Source organism: Hyperolius riggenbachi, chromosome 10 (assembly GCF_040937935.1).
Source record: "Hyperolius riggenbachi isolate aHypRig1 chromosome 10, aHypRig1.pri, whole genome shotgun sequence".
Taxonomy (NCBI): Eukaryota; Metazoa; Chordata; class Amphibia; order Anura; family Hyperoliidae; genus Hyperolius; species Hyperolius riggenbachi.
The window spans coordinates 5,971,764-5,996,985 of NC_090655.1; the positions used below are offsets into that span (position 1 = coordinate 5,971,764).

The 25,222-nt window shown below is 48.6% G+C and overlaps 1 protein-coding gene and 1 long non-coding RNA gene across 5 annotated transcripts in view; one reads left to right on the plus strand and one right to left on the minus strand.

Moving 5' to 3' along the window:
- Positions 1–10,733, minus strand: part of LOC137536019 (uncharacterized) — a 36,148-nt gene extending 25,415 nt beyond the window's left edge. The window contains exon 1 of the long non-coding RNA XR_011024497.1: positions 10,382–10,733. This is a non-coding gene — a long non-coding RNA (uncharacterized lncRNA). The remainder of the gene's footprint in view (positions 1–10,381) is intronic.
- Positions 1–25,222, plus strand: part of ZFYVE27 (zinc finger FYVE-type containing 27) — a 149,710-nt gene that overhangs the window by 104,198 nt on the left and 20,290 nt on the right. The window lies entirely within an intron of this gene.

Sequence of the window (25,222 nt, forward strand, 5' to 3'; positions counted from 1 at the left end):
AGTGCAGCAATTTGTAAAGCTCTTGCTAATGAAATGCTCAGATTCACATCATTATATAAACCATCATGTGAGATGGATGGATCTTCCAACCTGTAGGAGAAGAGGCGTGTCTGAGTGGGGTGGAGGGCGGGATTGTTATAAATGATGCAAGGCACACCTAGTCATAATCATTACCGCTATACCACCTACAGTGGCGTAGCTAAGGAGCTTTGGGCCCCAGTGCAAGTTTTACACTGGGCCTCCCCAAGCATTCAACACATATGGTGCAACATTAGAACATTATGGCAAGGACATCCACAGTGTGAGAGCTGTAAGCAGGGGAGGGAACATCCACAGTATGAGAGGTGAAGCAGGGAAGGGAACATCCACAGTATGAGAGGTGTAAGCAGGGGAGGGGACATGCACAGTATGAGAGGTGTAAGCAGGGGAGGGGACATGCACAGTGTGAGAGCTGTAAGCAGGGGAGGGAACATCCACAGTATGAGAGGTGAAGCAGGGAAGGGAACATCCACAGTATGAGAGGTGTAAGCAGGGGAGGGGACATGCACAGTATGAGGTGTAAGCAGGGGAGGGGACATCCGCAGTATGAGAGGTGTAAGCAGAGGGGAGGACATCTGCAGTATGAGGTGTAAGCAGGGCAGGGGACATGCACGGTATGAGAGGTGTAAGCAGGGGAGGGGACATGCACAGTATGAGAAGTGTAAGCAGGGGAGGGGACATCCACAGTATGAGAGGTGTAAGCAGGGGAGGGGACATGCACAGTATGAGAGGTGTAAGCAGGGGAGGGGACATCCACAGTATGAGAGGTGTAAGCAGGGGAGGGAACATCCACAATATGAGAGGTGTAAGCAGGGGAGGGGACATCCACAGTATGAGAGGTGTAAGCAGGGGATGGGACATCCACAGTATGAGAGGTGTAAGCAGGGGAGGGGACATGCACAGTATGAGAAGTGTAAGCAGGGGAGGGGACATCCACAGTATGAGAGGTGTAAGCAGAGGAGGGGACATGCACAGTATGAGAGGTGTAAGCAGGAGAGGGGACATCCACAGTAGGAGAGGTGTAAGCAGGGGAAGGAACATCCACAGTAGGAGAAGTGTAAGCAGGGGAAGGAACATCCACAGTAGGAGAAGTGTAAGCGGGGGAGGGGACAGCCACAGTATGAGAGGTGTAAGCAAGGGAAGGGAACAGCCACAGTATGAGAGGTGTAAGCAGGGGAGGGGACAGCCACAGTATGAGAGGTGTAAGCAGGGGAGGGGACATCCACAGTATGAGAGGTGTAATCAGGGGAGGGGACACTCACAGTATGAGAGGTGTAAGCAGGGGAGGGGACATCTACAGTATGAGGTGTAAGCAGGGGAGGGGACATGCACAGTATGAGGTGTGTAAGCAGGGGAAGGGACATCCACAGTATGAGAGGTGTAAGCAGGGGAAGGGACATCCACAGTATGAGGTGTAAGCAGGGGAGGGGACATCCACAGTATGAGAGGTGTAAGCAGGGGAGGGGAGATCCACAGTATGAGAGGTGTAAGCAGGGGAGGGAACATCCACAGTATCAGAGGTGTAAGCAGGGGAGGGGACATGCACAGTATGAGGTGTAATCAGGGGAGGGGACATCCACAGTATGAGGTGTAAGCAGGGGAGGGGACATCCACAGTATGAGAGGTGTAAGCAGGGGAGGGGACAATCACAGTATGAGAGGTGTAAGCAGGGGAGGGGACATCTACAGTATGAGAGGTGTAAGCAGGGGAGGGGACATCCACAGTATCAGAGGTGTAAGCAGGGGAGGGGACACGCACAGTATGAGAGGTGTAATCAGGGGAGGGGACACTCACAGTATGAGAGGTGTAAGCAGGGGAGGGGACATGCACAGTATGAGAGGTGTAAGCAGGGGAGGGGACATCCACAGTATGAGGTGTAAGCAGGGGAGGGGACATCCACAGTATGAGAGGTGTAATCAGGGGAGGGGACAACCACAGTATGAGAGGTGTAAGCAGGGGAGGGGACATCTACAGTATGAGAGGTGTTATCAGGGGAGGGGACACTCACAGTATGAGGTGTAAGCAGGGGAGGGGACAGCCACAGTATGAGGTGTAAGCAGGGGAGGGGACATCCACAGTATGAGAGGTGTAAGCAGGGGAGGGGACAACCACAGTATGAGAGGTGTAAGCAGGGGAGGGCACATCTACAGTATGAGAGGTGTAAGCAGGGGAGGGGACATCTACAGTATGAGAGGTGTAAGCAGGGGAGGGGACATCCACAGTATGAGACGTGTAAGCAGGGGAGGGGACATCTACAGTATGAGAGGTGTAAGCAGGGGAGGGGACATCCACAGTATGAGAGGTGTAAGCAGGGGAGGGGACATCCACAGTATGAGAGGTGTAAGCAGGGGAGGGGACACCCACAGTATGAGAGGTGTAAGCAGGGGAGGGGCATGCACAGTATGAGAGGTGTAAGCAAGGGAGGGGGCATCCACAGTATGAGAGGTGTAAGCGGGGGAGGGGACATCCACAGTATGAGAGGTGTAAGCAGGGGAGGGGACATCCACAGTATGAGAGGTGTAAGCGGGGGAGGGGACATCCACAGTATGAGAGGTGTAAGCAGGGGAGGGGACATCCACAGTATAAGAGGTGTAAGCAGGGGAGGGGGCATGCACAGTATGAGAGGTGTAAGCAGGGGAGGGGACATCCACAGTATGAGAGGTGTAAGCAGGGGAGGGGACATCCACAGTATGAGAGGTGTAAGCAGGGGAGGGGGCATGCACAGTATGAGAGGTGTAAGCAGGGGAGGGGACATCCACAGTATGAGAGGTGTAAGCAGGGGAGGGGACATCCACAGTATGAGAGCTGTAAGCAGGGGAGGGGGCATGCACAGTATGAGAGCTGTAAGCAGGGGAGGGGGCATGCACAGTATGAGAGCTGTAAGCAGGGGAGGGGACATCCACAGTATGAGAGCTGTAAGCAGGGGAGGGGGCATGCACAGTATGAGAGCTGTAAGCAGGGGAGGGGGCATGCACAGTATGAGAGCTGTAAGCAGGGGAGGGGACATCCACAGTATGAGAGCTGTAAGCAGGGGAGGGGGCATGCACAGTATGAGAGGTGTAAGCAGGGGAGGGGGACAATTTGTTAATGATTACCACTAATTAAAGCATATGTAGAAGTGATTACCAGCACAGCACTATTGAAGAGCTAATACTGTGATCGAGGGAGGACCCATAGTAGGCCCCTCTGGTCCAAGGGCCCTGGTGCGGTCACGACCTGTGCATCCCCTATTGCAACGCCACTGACCACCTACTAACATAAGATCTTAAAATACTTCTGACAAGCAAGCAGCTTTCATGCAGACTGTAAACAGTTTGGAATTGGGCCAATCAGATGCCCTTGCTGCTGATTTTAATTGACCCAGTATTACTATGCATAAAGAATTTTTTTTATTTAGTTTATTAAAGCCTTCTCCTCTTTACTAACAAAACATATTTATTTCCATCAAAACTTCTTTAAAGTGAACCCGAGGTTAAAATAAACTGCTGAGATAAACAATTGTATTTATCCTCCTATTCCTAAAATGACTTTTTAAAGTATCCCAGGGTTTTCTTTTATATTTGTAAACATTTACAAAGTAAGCTGAATGTTTTACCGTCTCTAATCAGTGGCAGCCTATTAAAGAGAATCTGTATTGTTAAAATCGCACAAAAGTAAACATACCAGTGCGTTAGGGGACATCTCCCATTACCCTCTGTCACAATTTCGCCGCTCCTCGCCGCATTAAAAGTGGTTAAAAACTGTTTTAAAAAGTTTGTTTATAAACAAACAAAATGGCCACCAAAACAGGAAGTAGGTTGATGTACAGTATGTCCACACATAGAAAATACATTCATACACAAGCAGGCTGTATACACCCTTCCTTTTGAATCTCAAGAGATCATTTGTGTGTTTCTTTCCCCCTGCAGCTATCTTCCACTGAAGTGTCAGGCTGTTTCTTCCTGCAGAGTGCAGACAGCTCTGCCTGTATGTAATTCCTTAGTATGTGAAAGCCCAGCCAGCTCAGAGGAGGATTTATCCAGCTTGTAAAAGATAAGAGAGAAGAGAGAAGCTGCTCTAATCCTAAATAACACACAGGCAGTGTGCATAGAGAGGCCTGGAAGGGGGAGTTCATAGCAGAACCACAACACTGAAGAACTTGGCAGCCTTCCAGACACAGGCTGACAAGTCTGACAGGGGAAAGATACATTGATTTATTACAGAGACTGTGATAGCAGAAAGTGCTGCAGTAAGCCAGAACACATTAGACTAGCTTTTTGAACTTGTAGGATGATAAAAAACAGGATGCAATTTTTTTTACGGAGTCTCTTTAAGTGTCCCAGAGTTAGAAAATGGTCAATAGTTCATGTATGTTATCTCTCCTTGCCCTCAGAAGTTGTATTCTGCCAGGAAAACTTTTATGGCTGTAATTTGCTTATCAGTGATGTTACTATATTACCGACAAGACAGAAGCTGTCACTTCCATGCCTAGAAATTAACTCTTTGAGGGAGCAAAATAAAACATCCTGGTTATTATTATTATAATATATTTTGCACTGTACATACACACGTTTATCTCATCTTGTCACACATGGCCTCGGGTACACTTTAACCGTTTGCCGACCGCTCCACGCCAATTGGCATGAACACAGCGGCAGCTCCAGGACAGTTCAAAGCTAATTGGTGTGAAGTCCTGGGGCGGGGCTTTGCAGGCAATCGCATGCGCATCTCCGCTTCGCTCAGTCATCAGTCCCCCAGCAGCGGTCGCCGCTAGGAGACTGTTAGATGGCAAAACCGCCATCTAATTACATTGTACAGCACTGCGATCTACGGCAGCGCTGTACTGGGGACAGCCTTGTGACACGGCTGTGCCCCTGGAAGGCAGAAGAGAGATCGGCTGATGCCTATGACAGCCGATTGCGGTGATTGGCTGGCTGGTGGAGGGAGGGAGAGATTAGGGCCCGTTCACAAAAACGCGTGCAGGAGGCTGACACGCACGACATCAGACAGTGCATAGAGTGCACTGTCTGATGTTCACACTGCATGCGTTCCGGACCTGTGCGGTCCGGGAACGCATGCTGCACGCAGATTTTGCAAAAACGCGCGGCTGTCCCATTCACTTTTCAGTGATGGGATCAGCCACGCAACGCACACAAACGCGGATGGCGTGCGTTCGTACGCGTTGTGTTCCGCACGCATGGCCATCCGCATTTGTGATCTGAACGGGCCCAAAGAAATAATTTAAAAAAATAGGCATAATTATTTCAAAAAAACCCCATAAATAAATACACAAATAAACAAACACACACCCCAGCAGCGATCAGAGCCCACCAACAGAAAGCTCTGTTAATGGGCAGAAAAAGGAGAGGGAATTACTTCTGTGCTGAGCTGTATGGCCCTGCAGTGAGGCCTTAAAGCTGCAGTGGCCTAATTTGTAAAAGAAAATAGCCTGGGGGGGGGGAGATAATGTTGTGGTCCTTAACAGGTTAAGCAGAGGTCACGCTTGAGGGGATCGCATGCGATGTGTTAATTAATGGGCTGTGTCACATGTGACTGCAGTGAGGGCCAGCGAGCACTGAGATGCTGCACAGTAGCAGTGGACGGGCAGCGAACTCGCCACCTTGTGACAACATTTTGGATATTTTTAGTTCGATTTTTATACTATAAATGTGGTCATTTTGTTTACTTCCTGTGCGGGGGGCACCTATCACCAGGGGGCAGATAGTGAGGGGGAATCTCGACAATTGTACTAATAAACGTTTCTCCGCACATTCTCACCCAAGAAAAATAAAACGCTTTGGCTCCAGTTCTCCTCTAAGATGGTGCACGTGAGATTTCTCTTCCATCTCTCATCCCCGCCAGCTCTACAAACACACAACTCCAAACAAAGATGTTTGATAAGGAACCTTCTCCTTTTGTGTAAGTCGTGTTTCCATTTGGCAGCACGTTTTGGTGGCAGTAATGTATGCACACACGCCGGATGTATATAGATTCCCTCCGTTTCATCGCGCAGGGTGGCGGATCCGCGTTTATTTCATTTAGCGCAATAATCATTGCAACAGCATCACTTTTTCTGGCGTGAGAAGTCACGTGATTCTCTCCCGATACATTTTCCCAAGAAAACCTGTTTTCTTTTAATTTTCCATGTAACACAGGAGAGAAATCCGCCCCCTTCCCTCCCGCCATCCCAGACAGATCGCCCAGAGCGGCGTGTAAAGTCCCGATATCAGAGAAGACCTACCACAGCGCAAAAATAACTAACGTATTACAAAAGTTATCAGGCTAGCCCATCTTGCTTTGAGCTATCTAATTTTTTTTTTATTTGTTCTGATGAGTGATGATTTTAATTTAAATCTGTGACTTTTACAAGAGCGTAACACACACCCAGTGGCGTAGCAACAGGGGGTGCAGAGGTTGCAACTGCATCGGGGCCCTTGAGCCAGAGGAGCCCTGATTGTCTTTCCTCAATTGCGGTATTAGTTCATTATTGGTCCAGTGCTGGTAATAAGGGCTTCTATAGAAGCTTTTAATAGTGGTAATCATTAACAACCTGTTCGCCATCCCCTTCTTGCACCTCTGACACTGTAGTTGCCATTGGCAGGTTTTGGTGCGCCGTATCAATTGTTTGTATAGAGTGCTTGGGGGGGGGGGGGCAATGTAAAACTTGCATCGGGGCCCACAGCTTCTTAGCTATGCCACTGCATGCACCCTGTGGAATTAAAAAGCGATTCTGAATTAAATGTCAAATGTTGGGAAGATTGGAAAACATCAGTCAGATGGTAATGAGCCAAACAAATGAAGGAGCTACCAATTTGGATTGCCTACGGATGCGTACACACATCCAACTTTGATTGACCAATGATATGCCAATCTTCCATGTTGCATGACCTTGCTGGGGTGAGGCTGTACAGATGTGTAGGTAGCCTGCAGGCTAACTACGTGTCCTGTTGCAATGTGTGGTGAGGGGCGGCACAGATGTGATGTCATGTGGTGGGCAGGGCTAGCAGGGGGAACAAAGCTATCAGCCATTGCTTGCCTGCCTGGCGGATCTCTGGCCAGGCAGTGGTCGGGGCGGGGCTGTGCACATGCCAGATTATTGGCAGAGGCAGTTGTTTTCAGCTGCCTAGGCCAACTTTCATCTAGCATATGTACGGGCCCTTACATGGAAGTGGTAACATTCGTCAGTGATTGGCTGCTCAGAATTGCATGTATATATACACCCCTTATTTCCACACTGCATATAATTTACAATAAAATTGTGTCAAACTCAGAAAATTAGCATCTCGTTTCTCGGTAATCATTTCAATTCATATCTTCAACGCCATCAGTTGGTTACTTGTTATTTATCTTTGGTACTTTATTTTTCTAGTTTAAATACACTTCATGTGGTGAAAAAATACCCCAGTAGTGGGAGGACTCCGGATGGTCCAGAGCTTCTCGGATCCTCCTGCAGCCCAACGATGCAGCACCAGGTCCCTCCATACCTATTAGACTCAGCACAAGTTGAATAGGAGTGTGAAAGTAAGGTCTGGTCATGCCTAGTACCGAGTGAGGCTCAGGCACAGAGGATAAAAGCTATGCATGAGCAGACTCATTTTACTGATTTATTGGGTGCAAGAATGACCCGTACCTACATTAAACATTGCTGTCTGTGCGGTATCATTTTACCGGCGTGTGGACAGAGTTGTACTCCTCACAGGGCCGGATTTACCATAAGGCAGTGTAAGCACGTGACTACAGGCGCCTGATGATGGGAAGGCGGCTCAGTCTCCTCCCCCAGCCCCTCCCTCCTTCCCTATGCAGAGTCCTGATGAGAGTGTAAATGAGAGGATACTCGCCCTGCTCTCTGCATTCCATTGATGAGATCTCCCTTCAGTCAGGGACACCTCAAGCTACTTGTTTGTTTAGGCTGAAGTTACATTAGTTATGTTAATTAGAATAGATAGGTAATCTCTTACCCACCCTGTTTTGAAAGAACAGGCAAATGTTTGTGATTTCATGGGGGCAGCCATCTTTTTGGTTGAAAGGAGGTGACAATGAGCATGAGACACAGTTTTAACTGTCCTGTGTCCTGATCACCCCTCTCAGCTGCACACGCTATGCTTCAAATCGCAAATTCGAAATAAAAAAAGAAAAATTGTGCACCAAAACAGCAGAAGGAGAACAACATCAGAAATCCCATCATGCTTTGCACAGCATCAGGGGAAAAATGCCCGGGCAGATTTCTTCTGTGCAGCTAAAAATGAGGCTTGGGTAAGAAAAACAAAGTTCTGATGCTGTGAAGCTGTTAAAGAAACACCAGGCCTTTTCAGTGCTGCTGAGTAGATTTTTAGTCTGGAGGTTCACTTTAACCATTTCGGTCTGCAGCGCTCCCGCCCGCGATCGCGCCCCCGCGTGTCCGTTGTGTCCTCCGTTAGCCCTGGGATCAGTGAACGGGAACATGGTTCCCGATCACCGATCCCTGTCCCCCGCAGAAAGACCGAAGCGCTCACCTGTGAGGCTTCAGTTCTTCTGTCCGGACAGATTTCCGCATCCCCCTTGTACTTCTCTCGCTTAGCGAGAAGTACAAGGAGGGTAAACAAAAATGAAGATGGCCATCTTGTGGCCAAATAGTAAAACTACAGCTACACATTTTTTACATAACAATTAACACATAAAGCAACATTAAAAATGTACTGTTTATGTCCCACACCAAAATATTCCCCAAATAAAATGTTTAATAGAAAAAAAAAAATTACAATTAAAAAAAATAAATAAAAGACATAAATAGTTACCTAAGTTTCTGAACTTTTTAAATATGCATTTGAAGGGGAGATACTACAAACATTTTTTAAATTATAAGCTTGTAAATAGTGATGGACGCAAAACGGAAACAATGCACCTTTATTTCCAAATAAAATATTGGAGCCATACATTGTGATAGGGACAAAATGTAAATGGTGTCATAACCGAGACATATGGGCAAATAAAATACATAGGTTTTAATTATGGTAGCATGGATTATTTAAAAGCTATAATGGCCGAAAACTGAGAAATAATGAATTTTTTCCATTTTTTTTCTTATTAATCCTGTTAAAATGCATTTACAGTAAAGTGGCTCTTAGCAAAATGTACCACCCACAGAAAGCCTAATTAGTGGCGGAAAAAACAAGATATAGATCAATAAATTGTGATAAGTAGTGATAAAGTTATTAGCGAATGAATGGGAGGTGAAAATTGCTCCGATGCATAAGGTGAAAAATCCCAGCGGGCTGAAATGGTTAATAGTGAGGGTATGTCTGGCTACCTAATACTAAGGGACACCTGTAGCTACATATGACAAGGGAAGTAAGGGAGAAGAGACAGCTGGGACAGCCAGCACACTTGTGGTGCAGTTCAGTGCGGTGTTTGTAGGTTCCTGGAGGGCGGAGTCTAAGGTGCCAGGACATCAGTGACTATAGGCTCCTGTAAGGTGAATCCAGGCCTGCATGCATGGAGGGCGGAGTCTAGGGTGCCAGGACATCTGTGCCTATAGGCTCCTGTGAGGTGAATCCAGGCCTGCATGCATGGAGGGCGGAGTCTAGGGTGCCAGGACATCTGTGCCTATAGGCTCCTGTGATGTAAATCCAGGCCTGCATGCATGGAGGGTGGAGTCTAGGGTGCCAGGACATCAGTGACTATAGGCTCCTGTGAGGTGAATCCAGGCCTGCATGCATGGAGGGCGGAGTCTAGGGTGCCAGGACATCTGTGCCTATAGGCTCCTGTGATGTAAATCCAGGCCTGCATGCATGGAGGGTGGAGTCTAGGGTGCCAGGACATCAGTGACTATAGGCTCCTGTGAGGTGAATCCAGGCCTGCATGCATGGAGGGCGGAGTCTAGGGTGCCAGGACATCTGTGCCTATAGGCTCCTGTGATGTAAATCCAGGCCTGCATGCATGGAGGGCGGAGTCTTGGGTGCCAGGACATCTGTGCCTATAGGCTCCTGTGATGTAAATCCAGGCCTGCATGCATGGTGGGCGGAGTCTAGGGTGCCAGGACATCAGTGACTATAGGCTCCTGTGAGGTGAATCCAGGCCTGCATGCATGGAGGGCGGAGTCTAGGGTGCCAGGACATCTGTGCCCATAGGCTCCTGTGATGTAAATCCAGGCCTACATGCATGGAGGGCGGAGTCTAGGGTGCCAGGACATCTGTGCCTATAGGCTCCTGTGATGTAAATCCAGGCCTGCATGCATGGAGGGTGGAGTCTAGGGTGTCAGGACATCTGTGCCCATAGGCTCCTGTGATGTAAATCCGGGCCTGCATGCATGGAGGGCGGAGTCTAGGGTGCAAGGACATCTGTGCCTATAAGCTCCTGTGAGGTGAATCCAGGCCTGACTCCTCACCTGTCTTGTTGGGTTGCTGCCTCTGGGGTGACCTCTGCTTGCGAGCCCCTCTCTTATCACCTCTTATGCTGTGTTTATTCTCCGTACACTTCGTTGGCTCTCGCTTATCCGCGTCTGTTTTCTTTCTCGAGTATTTGCGTAGAAGCGGCGTCTGCTCGGGATCTGTCATTAGCTGTTACGAAGGCGACCACCAGCGCTGATCAGCTCACCGAGAACTCGTTCCAAGCACAGATGTGAGAGAACAGCCGCGTGATTATCAGATGTGTCAGATTTACACCCTCACCAGAAGTCCCATGATCCCGAGTTTCCTGTCCGCTCCTTCTATCCCTGCGGCCGGGGAAACTGCTCGTCCCTGAGCTGTAATGCGAAATATAGAGAGGCATCTGGAGGCAGGAAGTCCATTTATAAAGTGCTTGTTTGGCGCATTCTTTCCCTCGCCTCTTACTTAATAACACAATAACATCGCTTTTATCTACAGTCAGCGCCAAGCTGCTCCCGATACTGCCCAGCATTGTGGAATGCTAAAAAATGCTATTTTATTCTATTTTAGCATTAAACTGGACCTGAAGTCCTGCACAGGACAGAAGAAAAAACAAAGAGAAATCCACCCTGTATGTATTTAGAGAGTTTAGCCTGTCTAACTACCCCTAATCGCCACCATCATTTGATCTCTCAGCTCTGTCAGCTCAGGCATCTCCTCTGCCATGGCAGTGCAGCTGATTTGTAAACACAGGATGTTAACCCTATGCCTGCTTCCATGAACGCAGGAAGTAGACTCACTGTAGATTTATTGCAGGAGTTTTATCAGCTGTAACAAAGAAATATTTTTTCTTTAAAGATTATTAGGCTGTTGCTTCGCTTTTAGAGCAGAAAGGAAATTCTGAGTTCAGATCAGCTTTAAAGAGGTTCTGTGGGGGGGGGGGGGGGGGGGAGAGGGGGTGTTGAAGATAAAAACAGACGCTTACCTGGTGCTTCTATCAGCCCCCTGTAGCAGTGATGTCCCACGCCGTCAGCCCCGGTCTAGCGCGGCATGCTATCAAACTGCGGCTGCACGTGTGCTCGCTCCCGCGCGCGTCATTGGAAGATTACTGCGCAGGTGCAGCACCAGAAAACTTTGTACTGCGCAGTAAGCTTCCGATGACGCGAGCGGGAGCACACAGTATTCGTCTTGCTAGACGAATAATCGCCCGGTGCCGGCAGCGGGGAACGGCGGATCAGAGGAGGACAGCGCGGGACATTACTGCTACAGGGGGCTGATAGAAGCCCCAGGCGAGTGTCCATTTTTATCCTCAGCCCCCCCTCTCCCCACACCAGAACCCCTTTAACAATGCCAGTTACCTGGCAGACCTGCTGATTTATTAATTATTGAATCATACCAGAAACCAGCATGCAGCTAATCCAGTCTGATCTGACAATAATGTCAGAAACACCTGATCTGCTGCATGCTTGTTCTGGGTCTACGGCTAAATGTATTAGAGGCAGAGGATCACCAGGACAGCCAGGCAAATGGTATTGCCTAACAGGAAATAAATATTGCAGCCTCCATATCGGTTGTCCTTTTAAATTAGTGCTGCATGCGTTTGTTTCGAGTTCACTTTTCCATTACAGAGAATAATTTGTAACATCCCTTCTCCATTCCAGGCATTTAACAAACAAGCATCTCTCTGCTAGCGTTGTGTAAAACAGCATAAGCATTGCCCTACGGACAGTCAGACAATCTGCTCGTTCTCACACCTTCCGCCCGGCCATCAAACTTCCACATCTCAGTCTATATAAAAAATAAACAAAAACAAAAGTTTACATAAACAGGATTTTAGTGTATAAGGATAGCTTTTTATATCCCTAACAAGTCGGTATTATGGCGGCGGCAGTAAAGCATTCTTCGGCTGCCTATAAACCTTCGTCTGCGGCGTTCGAGGCCCCCCGTCTCCGGCGATGAGGGTAAAAACATTTTGATTAACTTCCATGTCAAATATTCATACTGCACTGCTGATCTCGTTACAGAAGGCATTCGTCTCTGTTAGCAGAGACCCAAAGCAATCACCGCTTTATTGTGCGTGTGATAAAATGTATCGTAATGGGCGCCATTTCTTTCCTATCAATGCTGCTATCACATTAAGGGATAAAGAAATCAATAAAGGGGGGGTGCAGCTAAAGACCTCCAGAAAGGCAATGAGGAATTTATGTTTCCTATGTAGAGCAGCTGCGGCGGAGGGCGAGGAAAAGAGCGATATAAATTCATCGCTGACGTGCCCTTTGCTTTTCTCATTATGCTAACAGACCTCCCATATTTTTTCTTATTTCTTTTTTTGCTTCCTTTGCACTTGACAGGCAATATTTCACAAAAGACGTATTTAATATAACTGCCGTTAGTTTTTACAGTCGTGTTATCCTTGCGCATCTGAAACCGTCGCAGGCGATGCTGTTTTCTTATGCAATGGTGGCTTGAAGTGATAGTAACGGATGGCCATTTGCAAATAGATGACCTCCTTCTTCTTCTCCCGATTATTTTGGCTCCAGTGTAGAGAGAAGAGGAGGATTTTTTTTACTTTTAAACAAAGCCATAAAGGGGACGGGATTCGCACAGTAGATAAATAGCTTTAAAGGAATTATGTTGTCGAAACCGGTCGGGTGTCGTAAAGGCGAGACTCCTCTGAGAGGCGGCCAGGCCTGGACGGCGGTGCCCCGAGGCTGCCGCTTGCTTTTCTGATGGCCTGGGGACTTCTGGGAAACGCGGGCCATCTCGGCGGTGACAGGACATTACCGGTGCTTATTGATGGCGTGGAGAATTGCGGCCGGCGATACAGTCGGGAATGTTGAAGGTCCGCGTTCTCTAGAACTGCTGATGGAATGAAAAACGAGATTATGAGACTTACTGATATCATTGCTGATATTAAACCAATGCATTCTGAAAGATCTATGTATAGACTACTGGGAAAAATGGATTTCTGTGAACGATATTGATTGCTGCAGTTTGTAGAAGTCACATGGGACATCCCTTACCAGTCACTAAGAATGTTAAAGGGAACCTGAAGTGAGAGGGATATGGTGGCTGCCATATTTATTTACTTCTAAACAATACCAGTTGCCTGGCTGCTCTGCTGATCTCTCTGGCTGCAGTAGTGTCTGAATCACACACCTGAAACAAGCATGCAGCTCATCCAGTCACACTTCAGTCAGAGCAACTGATCTGCATGCTTGTTCAGGGGCTATGGATAAAAGTATTAGAGGCAGAGGATAAGCAGGACAGCCAGGCAATGTGCATTGTTTAAAAGGAAATAAATATAGCAGGCCTCCATATATCTCTCAGGTCAGTTGTCGTATAATACTGCTGATGGTCAGAGTGAGTAATACTGATTATTTCGTAACACCGATGCCTGTCATGGGATGGGGTATATTAGGGAAGAGGTGAACGGCCAGTTCTTGAATAGATGCGTTGGACGCAGGACAAATGGACAGGAGTATACATCTTCGACAAACCCCAATTTGTTGTGTGTGTAAGGCTGGGTCTGAGGCTAGTTTCACACCAGAAACCAGCGTCAGCGGTGCGGTGAGTCGAACCGTCACACACAGGCCTTCTGGCCAAGCAGGAAGTGACGCGCTTGCCGTCACTTCCTGCTTCGAGTATGCGGAAGTGTATTGTTTAAATACACTTCCGCGCATGTGCGCAGCGACAATGTGTGTAATTATTTAAACATCCACGCATCGCCATAGACTAATGACTTCCAGGCCGACGCAGATCGCAACAACTCCACGCAGCGCTAACGTAGTTCTTGACCTGCGTCGGGGATGCTACAAAGACGTCACTTCTGTTGCGTTGCACCGTAACGTCAGAGTAAGCCAGAGCCATTGCACGGCGGTGGGATGGGGTAAAAATACCGCATCCCCTCGGTGTGAAAGGGCCCTGAGGGTCTCCAATGCCAGCAGGACTTGTGATGTGTCCCCCATATTCAGCGTTTCAGGCCTACTAGAGGTGATCTCAGGATAACTGTTGAACCAGCGGCAGGGTCATTAGAGTTCACCCTGCTAGCAACTAACTGGGTTGACGAAAAGCAGAAAAGGGCAGAAGTGATGTCACTCTTGGCTTCACAGAGAAACAGTAAAGATGGAAACCAGCAGAAACATTCTTTGCATTCTTTGATATCACATTGCTCCTATATCTGACAGTAAACCCCAAAAACATCAGGATAGGTAAGCAAAATAAATAAAAAATTATCGGATTTTTTTTTTTAGTTAGCCAATAAATGGTATCGTCCTGATTCAAAACATCCTACTTTTACTGATGGCTAACACGGTACAACACTTTACTGCTGGCATTGACTGGAAGAACATTCTACCCCATACGGATTTGTCCGTCAGCAAGATATTTGAGGGGTTTATACTGCTGTCTGTGTCCCCATCTGCAACAACGAGCCAGACTCAGAGATGGACTAAGATGTAAGGGGGCCCCAGACAAGGTAGTCGTTTTGGGGCCCTCTTGTGGTCCTTTTGGTAAGCTGAAGTGGAATGAGGACAGTTGCGCCCCTTGTCACCCACTAGGCCCCAAGCACCTGCCTAATTTTGCCTGGTGGATGATTCTGCTCTGGCCAAACTTCCCGTGCTGACCTTTCAACAAGGACATAGAACGCAATAAATAACCAAGACGGACTGGAATGGGAAGCCGATCTCAGCGGTCAGTTCTCGGGGTTGATTTACAGAAACGATATGCTGCTGAATCCTCATTGGAAGATATACGGTAGTACGAGTCCGATGATGCAGTCTATCTCCATTCCTCATCGAAGGGCTCCCTTGAAAATCAAACTAGCCGCTGTAAACAACCGGGACGCTCGTGTCCTCGCCGTAAAAACAGCGAATCATATGAGTGACACCTTATAAAGCGAAGCGGCTGAAAAAAACCTTGTTTTGGTTTTCAAACAAAGGTAATTAGTTTGAAATTAATGGTATGTGTAAACATGATGTATTCTATCGAGCCCGCAAATTAGCAGCACCTGTTTAAATATTTCGGGCGAGGAAACAAGGCGATCGCTACAAATTATCCTCATTTTAGGATTCGGAAAGCAAATAATGTGTATGACGTAGCGCCGGTGGCGACATCTGGAAAAGACGTCTGTCCCACTGCGGCGCCGTCGCGAGAATTACTTCATTTAGGGTGTGAGGATCGCACCTTCGCCGAAACCGCAAATTAACTGAAAACCACCATATGTATTTTCTTTCAGGACCCGGATAATGTTTAATATTCCGATTATCTTTTATTTGTATTTCAAATTTTTTTTAATGCGGCTTCCATACGCGGCGGCCGGAGATTTACAGCACCGGGCGAGGCGCGGGTGGTCTTGTAGGACGTAAGGTATAAGGCATTTTTCATTTTTTAGCTATACATGTGAATATTATCAGCTGAACTTCAGACTACTATTGCGAATGCGCTGCCTTAGCCTGACCTACATAAAGTCTGATTTCTGACAGCGATTTCATAAAGCTAACCCTGAGATGAACACCTCAGGATTTATACTTACCTGGGGCTTCCTCCAGCCTCCTGTACTCCATTTGGGTACTTCACGGTAGCATAGCTTAGGAGCTCTAGGCAACAGTGCAAGTTTTATATTGTGCCACCCCAAGTACTCTATTCATAACAATTGATATGGAGCACCATAACCTGCCAAGGATAACCACAGTGTCAGAGAGGTGTAAGCAGGGGAGGGGACAGCTGCAGTGTAAGAGAGGTGTAAGCAGGGGAGGGGACAGCTGCAGTGTCAGAGAGGTGTAAGTAGGGGAGGGGACAGCTGCAGTGTAAGAGAGGTGTAAGCAGGGGAGGGGACAGCTGCTGTGTCAGAGAGGTGTAAGCAGGGGAGGGGTCAGCTGCAGTGTCAGAGAGGTGTAAGTAGGGGAGGGGACAGCTGCAGTGTAAGAGAGGTGTAAGCAGGGGAGGGGGCAGCTGCAGTGTCAGAGGTGTAAGCAGGGGAGGGGACAGTGCAGTGTCAGAGAGGTGTAAGCAGGGGGGGGCAGCTGCAGTGTCAGAGAGGTGTAAGCAGGGGAGGGGACAGCTGCAGTGTCAGAGAGGTGTAAGCAGGGGAGGGGTCAGCTGCAGTGTCAGAGAGGTGTAAGTAGGGGAGGGGACAGCTGCAGTGTAAGAGAGGTGTAAGCAGGGGAGGGGACAGCTGCAGTGTCAGAGAGGTGTAAGTAGGGGAGGGGGCAGCTGCAGTGTAAGAGAGGTGTAAGCAGGGGAGGGGACAGCTGCAGTGTCAGAGAGGTGTAAGTAGGGGAGGGGGCAGCTGCAGTGTCAGAGAGGTGTAAGCAGGGGAGGGGACAGCTGCAGTGTCAGAGGTGTAAGCAGGGGAGGGGACAGCTGCAGTGTCAGAGAGGTGTAAGTAGGGGAGGGGACAGCTGCAGTGTAAGAGAGGTGTAAGCAGGGGAGGGGACAGCTGCAGTGTCAGAGAGGTGTAAGCAGAGGAGGGGACATCTGCAGTGTCAGAGAGGTGTAAGCAGGGGAGGGGACAGCTGCAGTGTCAGAGAGGTGTAAGCAGAGGAGGGGACAGTGCAGTGTCAAAGAGGTGTAAGCAGGGGGGGGGGGCAGCTGCAGTGTCAGAGAGGTGTAAGCAGGGGAGGGGACAGCTGCAGTGTCAGAGAGGTGTAAGCAGGGGAGGGGTCAGCTGCAGTGTCAGAGAGGTGTAAGTAGGGGAGGGGACAGCTGCAGTGTAAGAGAGGTGTAAGCAGGGGAGGGGACAGCTGCAGTGTCAGAGAGGTGTAAGTAGGGGAGGGGGCAGCTGCAGTGTCAGAGAGGTGTAAGCAGGGGAGGGCACAGCTGCAGTGTCAGAGGTGCATACAGGGGAGGGGACAGCTGCAGTGTCAGAGAGGTGTAAGCAGGGGAGGGGACAGCTGCAGTGTAAGAGAGGTGTAAGCAGGGGAGGGGACAGCTGCAGTGTCAGAGAGGTGTAAGCAGGGGAGGGGTCAGCTGCAGTGTCAGAGAGGTGTAAGTAGGGGAGGGGACAGCTGCAGTGTAAGAGAGGTGTAAGCAGGGGAGGGGACAGCTGCAGTGTCAGAGAGGTGTAAGCAGGGGAGGGGACAGCTGCAGTGTCAGAGAGGTGTAAGTAGGGGAGGGGACAGCTGCAGTGTAAGAGAGGTGTAAGCAGGGGAGGGGACACCTGCAGTGTAAGAGAGGTGTAAGCAGGAGAGGGGACACCTGCAGTGTAAGAGAGGTGTAAGCAGGGGAGGGGACAGCTGCAGTGTCAGAGAGGTGTAAGTAGGGGAGGGGACAGCTGCAGTGTAAGAGAGGTGTAAGCAGGGGAGGGGACACCTGCAGTGTAAGAGAGGTGTAAGCAGGAGAGGGGACACCTGCAGTATAAGAGAGGTGTAAGCAGGGGAGGGGACAGCTGCAGTGTCAGAGAGGTGTAAGCAGGGGAGGGGACAGCTGCAGTGTAAGAGAGGTGTAAGCAGAGGAGGGGACAGCTGCAGTACCAGAGGGGTGTAAGCAGGGGAGGGCACAGCTGCAGTGTCAGAGAGGTGCATACAGGGGAGGGGACAGCTGCAGTGTCAGAGAGGTGTAAGCAGGGGAGGGGACAGCTGCAGTGTAAGAGAGGTGTAAGCAGGGGAGGGGACACCTGCAGTGTAAGAGAGGTGTAAGCAGGGGAGGGGACACCTGCAGTGTAAGAGAGGTGTAAGCAGGGGAGGGGACAGCTGCAGTGTCAGAGAGGTGTAAGCAGGGGAGGGGACACCTGCAGTGTAAGAGAGGTGTAAGCAGGGGAGGGGACACCTGCAGTGTAAGAGAGGTGTAAGCAGGGGAGGGGACAGCTGCAGTGGAAGAGAGGTGTAAGCAGGGGAGGGGACAGCTGCAGTGTCAGAGAGGTGTAAGCAGGGGAGGGGACAGCTGCAGTGTCAGGTGTAAGCAGGAGAGGGGACAGCTGCAGTGTCAGAGAGGTGTAAGCGGTGGAGGACAGCCGCAGTGTCAGAGAGGTGTAAGTAGGGGAGGGGACAGCTGCAGTGACAGAGGGGTGTAAGCAGGGGAGGGGACAGCTGCAGTGCCAGAGGGGTGTAAGCAGGGGAGGGGACAGCTGCAGTGCCAGAGGGGTGTAAGCAGGGGAGGGCACAGCTGCAGTGTCAGAGAGGTGCATACAGGGGAGGGGACAGCTGCAGTGTCAGAGAGGTGTAAGCATGGGATGGGACAGCTGCAGTGCCAGAGAGGTGTAAGCAGGGGAGGGGACAGCCGCAGTTTCAGAGTTGTACGCAGGGGAGGAGACAGCTGCAGTGTCAGAGAGGTGTAAGCAGGGGAGGGGACAGCCGCAGTGTCAGAGCGGTGTAAGCAGAGGAGGGGACATCTGCAGTGTCAGAGAGGTGTAAGCAGGGGAGGGGACAGCTGCAGTGTCAGAGAGGTGTAAGCAGGGGAGGGGACAGCTGCAGTGTCAGAGAGGTGTAATCAGGGGAGGGGACAGCTGCAGTGTCAGAGAGGTGTAAGCAGGGAAGGGGACAGCTGCAGTGTCAGAGAGGTGTAATCAGGGGAGGGGACAGCTGCAGTGTCAGAGAGGTGTAATCAGGGGAGGGGACAGCTGCAGTGTCAGAGAGGTGTAAGCAGGGAAGGGGACAGCTGCAGTGTCAGAGAGGTGTAATCAGGGGAGGGGACAGCTGCGGTGTCAGAGAGGTGTAAGCAGGGGAGGGGACAGCTGCAGTGTCAGAGAGGTGTAAGCAGGGGAGGGGACAGCCATAGTGTCAGAGAGGTGTAAGCAGGGAAGGGGACAGCTGCAGTGTCAGAGAGGTGTAATCAGGGGAGGGCACAGCTGCAGTGTCAGAGAGGTGCATACAGGGGAGGGGACAGCTGCAGTGTCAGAGAGGTGTAAGCAGGGGAGGGGACAGCTGCAGTGTCAGAGAGGTGTAAGCAGGGGAGGGGACAGCTGCAGTGTCAGAGAGGTGTAAAGAGGTGTAAACAGGGGAGGGGACAGCTGCAGTGTCAGGGAGATGTGAGAAGGGGAGGGGAATGCGCAGTGTCAGAGAGGTGTAAGCTAGGGACGAGAACAGTCTATCAAAATGATTAGAACTAATCAAGGCACAAATTATGAGATCATTACAAGCTTAGCACCAAGAGCTGATAAAGCAATATAGAAGAAGGGCCCGTCTGGTCCAGAGGCCCTGGTGCAGTCACTACCTCTGCATCCCCTATTGCTACGCCACTGGTTCTTCTGTTTCCATCCAGCCCCCTTTGTTCTCCCGCAGTCTGGGCCAATCAATTCCCGACTGGTCCAGTCACAGGGCACTGCGCATGCATGGTCCTGGGAGAGTTCTACGCATGCGCTGTACAAGAAGACTGTAACTGTGCTGGTGCACAAGTGAGAGGAGAGGACCTGATGAAGGCGCCATGTTACCTACTCCTTACACTGTCCCTTGCTGACCTCTGCATTAGCAAGGGGAAAGTCATATCATCATCTAAAGCAAGGGTCTAACTGGCGAGAGAGGCTCCAGCCTCAGGGCGCAGTGTAGGAGGAGGTGTAGGGCCGGGCCGAGGCAGAGGTGAGAGAGGCTCCAGCCTCAGGGCGCAGTGTAGGAGGGGGAGCAGAGGCGAGAGAGGCTCCAGCCTCAGGGTGCAGTGTAGGAGGGGGCTCACAACTCACTCAGCTTTCATTCCAGAGAAAAATAAGAAAATGGTATACATGGCAGTGACTGCAAGCCAGATAACTAGAGAAAGAGGTGTTGGGGGCCCTGGGGTGCTTCTTAGTCTAATAGCAATCAGCATGTGACGGCTGGGGTGGGAGGGATGGAGGGGCGCACTTTGGTGTCTCAGCCTTGGGTGCTGGAGGACCTTGTCCCGGCTCTGCGGTACAAATGGACGACACATAGACTGCAGAGTTAGCGGCCCTAGGAGGGTAACTTAAAGAGGAACTTCAGCTTAAACAAACATACTGTCATTAAGGTACATTAGTTATGTTAATTAAAATAGATAGGTAATCTAATCTCTTACCCACCCTGTTTTAAAAGAACAGGCAAATGTTTGATTTCATGGGGGCAGCCATCTTTTTGGTTGAAAGGAGGTGACAGGGAGCATGAGACACAGTTTAAACTGTCCTGTGTCCTGATCACCCCTCCCAGTTGCTAGGCAACGAGAACCACAACATCCGAAATCCCATCATGCTTTGCACAGCATCAGGGGGAAAATGCCCGGGCAGTTTTCTTCTGTGTAGCTAAAAATTAGGCTTTGGTAAGAAAAACAAAGTTCTGATGCTGTGAACTGTGAAAGAATCACCAAGCCTTTTCAGTTCTGCTGAGTAGATTTTTAGTCTGGAGGTTCACTTTATTAAGTGCTGGCGGCACCTGATAAATAGCAGAAGAGAGGACAAATTTAGCGGTGAAAGAGGCGCTGATATCAGCAAAAATTGCAATGAGGGGGTCAGCTAGTGTTAGGCAGTGATGAGCGAAAATGCTGATATTCTTTTTGAGTTATTTTCACAAAAATAAGCACAATTTTCTTTTTTAAAAAGTGAGAATACTCGCAAATAAAATGTAATTGTCACTTAAAAAGCGAAAATTTAGTTTAGCACTTTTTGGCTTTCATTTTCTCATCCACTAACTAATGAGAGGCCTAATATGGGGAGAGAAGAAATTACTTCCTATACGTTTTTGTGTTTTCGCACAAAGCACATTTTGAATATCGCAGCCATTTGCAAAAGTTGCTATTTGGTTGAAAATTTGCAGTTGTGTTTTAAATTTACTATTTGGGCAAAAATACAAAAAAAATGCGTATTTTCGTGTAAGAAATGCAAAGACACGCAAATGGCATTTTTGATGCGAAAATTCACAAGCAGCAATTGGTGTTAGGCTTCTGTAGAGCGATTTGCAGGACTGTGGAGTCAGTACTGGGCTCAGTACAAAAATCATCAGAGTCCGACTCCACAGCCCTTAGTGTGAGAAAAGGTTAGGCGATAAATACAGGGCCGGTTCTCTCATGAAACACAGTGAAACATTTGCATCAGGCGCAGAGATTACAGGGGCAGCATATTTGTACTGTGTTTACACTAACAGCATGCAGTCAGAGTTTGAGGAGACGCGAGAGGAGAGAAGAGAGCGGGGTAAAGAGGTCATCACTGGGGAAAAGCAGCTTGTTGTGCTGTGTGAGGAGTCTGACAGTGAGTGAGGAGCGGGGAGGCAGGAGAGCATCATTGGGGAAAAGCAGCTTGTTGTGCTGTGTGAGGAGTCTGACAGTGAGTGGGGAGGGGGAGGCAGGAGAGCATCATTGGGGAAAAGCAGCTTGTTGTGCTGTGTGAGGAGACTGACCGTGAGTGAGGAGGGGGAGGCAGGAGAGCATCATTGGGGAAAAGCAGCTTGTTGTGCTGTGTGAGGAGACTGACAGAGAGTGAGGAAAGGGGGGGGGGGGGGGCAGGAGAGCATCATTGGGGAAAAGCAGCTTGTTGTGCTGTGTGAGGAGTCTGACAGTGACTGAGGAGGGGGGAGACAGGAGAGCAGCAGTATTTCATGTGACTTGCACAGCAGAAGGGAGGAGGTGGCACTGCTGTCCTGACTGAGGAGGAATGGATTGGCTGAGGGTGAGCAGTGTGTTTGTCACAGACTCACAGCCAGCCAGTGTGCTATTGTGTTGAGCTGCAGCATGTCATGTGAGAACATTAAATGAAGTAGAATAAACTGTCTGGTGCTGTGCGATCACTCCAAATCCGGGGGGTGCATCCTCACAAGTTTGCTTCAGGCAGCAAAAAGTCTAGAAGTGGACCTGGATAAATATCAGCAGAAATGGCAGCGGTGTGGTCGGTTAGGGTTAGACATCGGTAGAGGGATAGCTTGCGTGATGAATCAGGTGATTTCGGTGCTCAGTGCCGAGCGCAGAAACTAGGCGCCCCATAGCAGGAATGCTATAGTTTGTGGGGCATGTTAGGGTAATTCGGGGCTCCATAATCGCCAGACCCCGCATTACATTTCTCTCCGAGTTGTGATGACTCTGAGGGTGAATAGTCTTTTACACTGCTGAGGATTTGAGAGGCTCACCCTGCGCCCAGCTCTGGCGGCGTACTAATACGTACGCCAGGGTGGGGTTAGGTGTTAGTAAAATATTAGTATTATTTCCCCCAGTGCCCTGATTACCACGGCGTCCTTTTCAAATGTATGACTTCCGTGGCTCTTGAAGTGTACTTATTTATAACTAGCTAATTGCCCGGCGTTGCCCGGGTAATTATTTGGCTGGTGTTGGCTTCTCCCACTTTTTATAACCCTAACACACAATTACCCAATGACCAAGTTTCTGAGCTTTGCGGTGTTTGGCATCAATAATTTGCGTTGAAATTAAACAGATCTGATTGGCTGTTTGTGGCTCCACCCCCTTTTCTAAATTTGAACCCCAGTCACCCAATGACCAACTGTACCAGGTTTGAGGCCTGTGCCATTAACAGTGCAAGAATGGCAGCAATTAAATATTCCCCTTGAAAATCAATAGGAGAATTTTGATTGGCTTTTGTAGGCTCCACCCACTTTTCTGAATATTAATCCCAGTCACCCAGTGACTATCTGTGCAAAGTTTGAGAACCCTGCCACTAACGGTGTAAGAATGGCTGCAGTTTACATTTTCCCAGTGAAATTTGTATTTGTCTCTGCCCACTGATGACCTGGCATTGCCCGGGTATGTATTTGGCTGGTGTTGGCTCCGCCTACTTTTTCTAACCCTAGCACACAATTACTCAATGACCAAGTTTGTGAGCTTTGCCATCAATAATTAGCATTGAAATGAAACAAATCTGATTGGCTGTTTGTGGCTCCTCTCCTTGTCTGAATGTGAACCCCAGTCACCCAACTGTAGCAGGCTTGAGGCTTGTGCCATTAACAGTGTAAGAATGGCTGCAGTTTACATTTTCCCAGTAAAATGTGTATTTGACTCTGCCCACTTTTTGGTCATGGGGATAAAAAGTATCCTATATGTTATTCCAGGTAATGTACTATGTTTGTGCCAAATGTCATTCAAATCCATTCAGCCATTGTTGTTGTGTGATCGAGTAACAAACACCCAAACGTTCACATTTATAATATTAGTGAGATCTAATCAACAAAAGTTTGTACATTTTGGTTAAAGTTTAAAAAGTACCGCCATAAAGTAGCCTCCCCCAGCCTCCGCGCCGCTCTGTAGTGGTGGTATGATCCATGAAGTGAGCAGAAAAACATTCTATCAAAATATTGTAAAAAATGAAAGCGTGGAAATGTACAGTTATAACAATTTTACAACACGCTAACCTCTGGAGGGGGTCGCAAGACTTCTGCTGTGAGTTATATCCGCAGGCAGGAGCTGCCGCTGCTTCTGGCCGCTCTCACATGATCGCAGCCGCTCCAATGCCTGTAATTACAAGAAGATGTTCATAGACTGCTTTCTGCATTAGCTGACTAATATAAACATGGAGAGAAACTAATCCAGCCACAGAACTCCTGTCCTGCTGGGGGAAGGAGGAAGATTGTGCCGTGCATTGGGAAATGATTCACCTGTAGGGAAAGCACAGTATACCTTCCCTGGTCCTCCTGTCTCCTACACAAGTGTCCTCTCCTCTTCTGCTGCCCCAAGATCACTAAAGATGCTCCAACTCTGTCTTCCAATATTATAAGCAAGAAGTTGTGAATTAGGATGATACCATTTATTAATTAAAGGGGAACGTCAGCCTAAACAAACATACTGTCATTAAAGGAATACTATCGATACCCAAGTGTTCTAAAATGACAGTGTGCAAATAATGTCTAAGTAGCTGTGTAAACATTTTCCTACTTTTCATGTTAAATATCAGAGGCAAAAGCTGTAATTTATTGAGGGTAGGATTTAGCTATATTGGGACAAATCAATTGCAGAAGGGGTGTCTGCTTCAATACACAGTTGCATATCAGACTACAGAAAGCAAATATCAAACATATCAAACTCTGAAAGCAAAAACAGTATGAAAAGCTGTGACAATTCGTTACATTTCCTCTGCTCTCTTCAGACAGGTCAGTCAGACACACAGGACACAGGAGCTGCATCTGTTGGGAGCTCTCTTCTCTGTCACACACAGAGCTACACATAGAGTTAACTGATCAAGTGTGAGGGGAATTTCCCCTCTCCTCATGGCTCATTCAGCCGTCAGTTTTGGGGTCAGTAAAGTTTGAATGTATTTTGATAACCGTAAACAAAGAAGTTGCTACTAAAATGTATAAACCAGTACTTAGCAGCACTTCCCAAACAATTCCTGTGTCAATATTCCTTTAAGTTACTTTAGTTATGTTAATTAAAATAGGTAATCTTACCAACCCTGTTTTAAAAGAACAGGCAAATGTTTGTGATTTCATGAGGGCAGCCATCTTTTTGGTTGAAAGGAAGTGACAGGGAGCATGATGCACAGTTCCAACTGTCCTGTGTCCTGATCACCCCTCCCAGCTGCTAGGCAACGAGAACAACATCAGAAATCCCATCATGCTTTGCACAGCATCAGGGGAAAAATGCCCTGACAGATTTCTTTGATGGGGCGGAGCTTAGCTTCTGTGCAGCTAAAAGTTAGGCTTGGGTAAGAAAAACAAAGTTCTGATGCTGTGAAACTGTTAAAGAAACACCAGGACTTTTCAGTGCTGCTGAGTAGATTTTTAGTCTGGAGGTCCACTTTAACTTAGAAGAAAAGCAGTAAACTTTTGGCTATGAAGCCTTCATTTGACTGATTCCTGTACACATACAGTTAGCTTATGTATAACATAAGTTAGCCATCAGTAAAAGCAAGGAGTTCTGAATCAGGACGATACCATTTATTGGCTAACTTATGTTATACACAAGCTAACTGTATGTACTGAGTGTACTGAGAGATGCGGGAAGGTTGACCACAGACAAATGCCGTGGGTGCGTTCGACAGAAGATGCCGA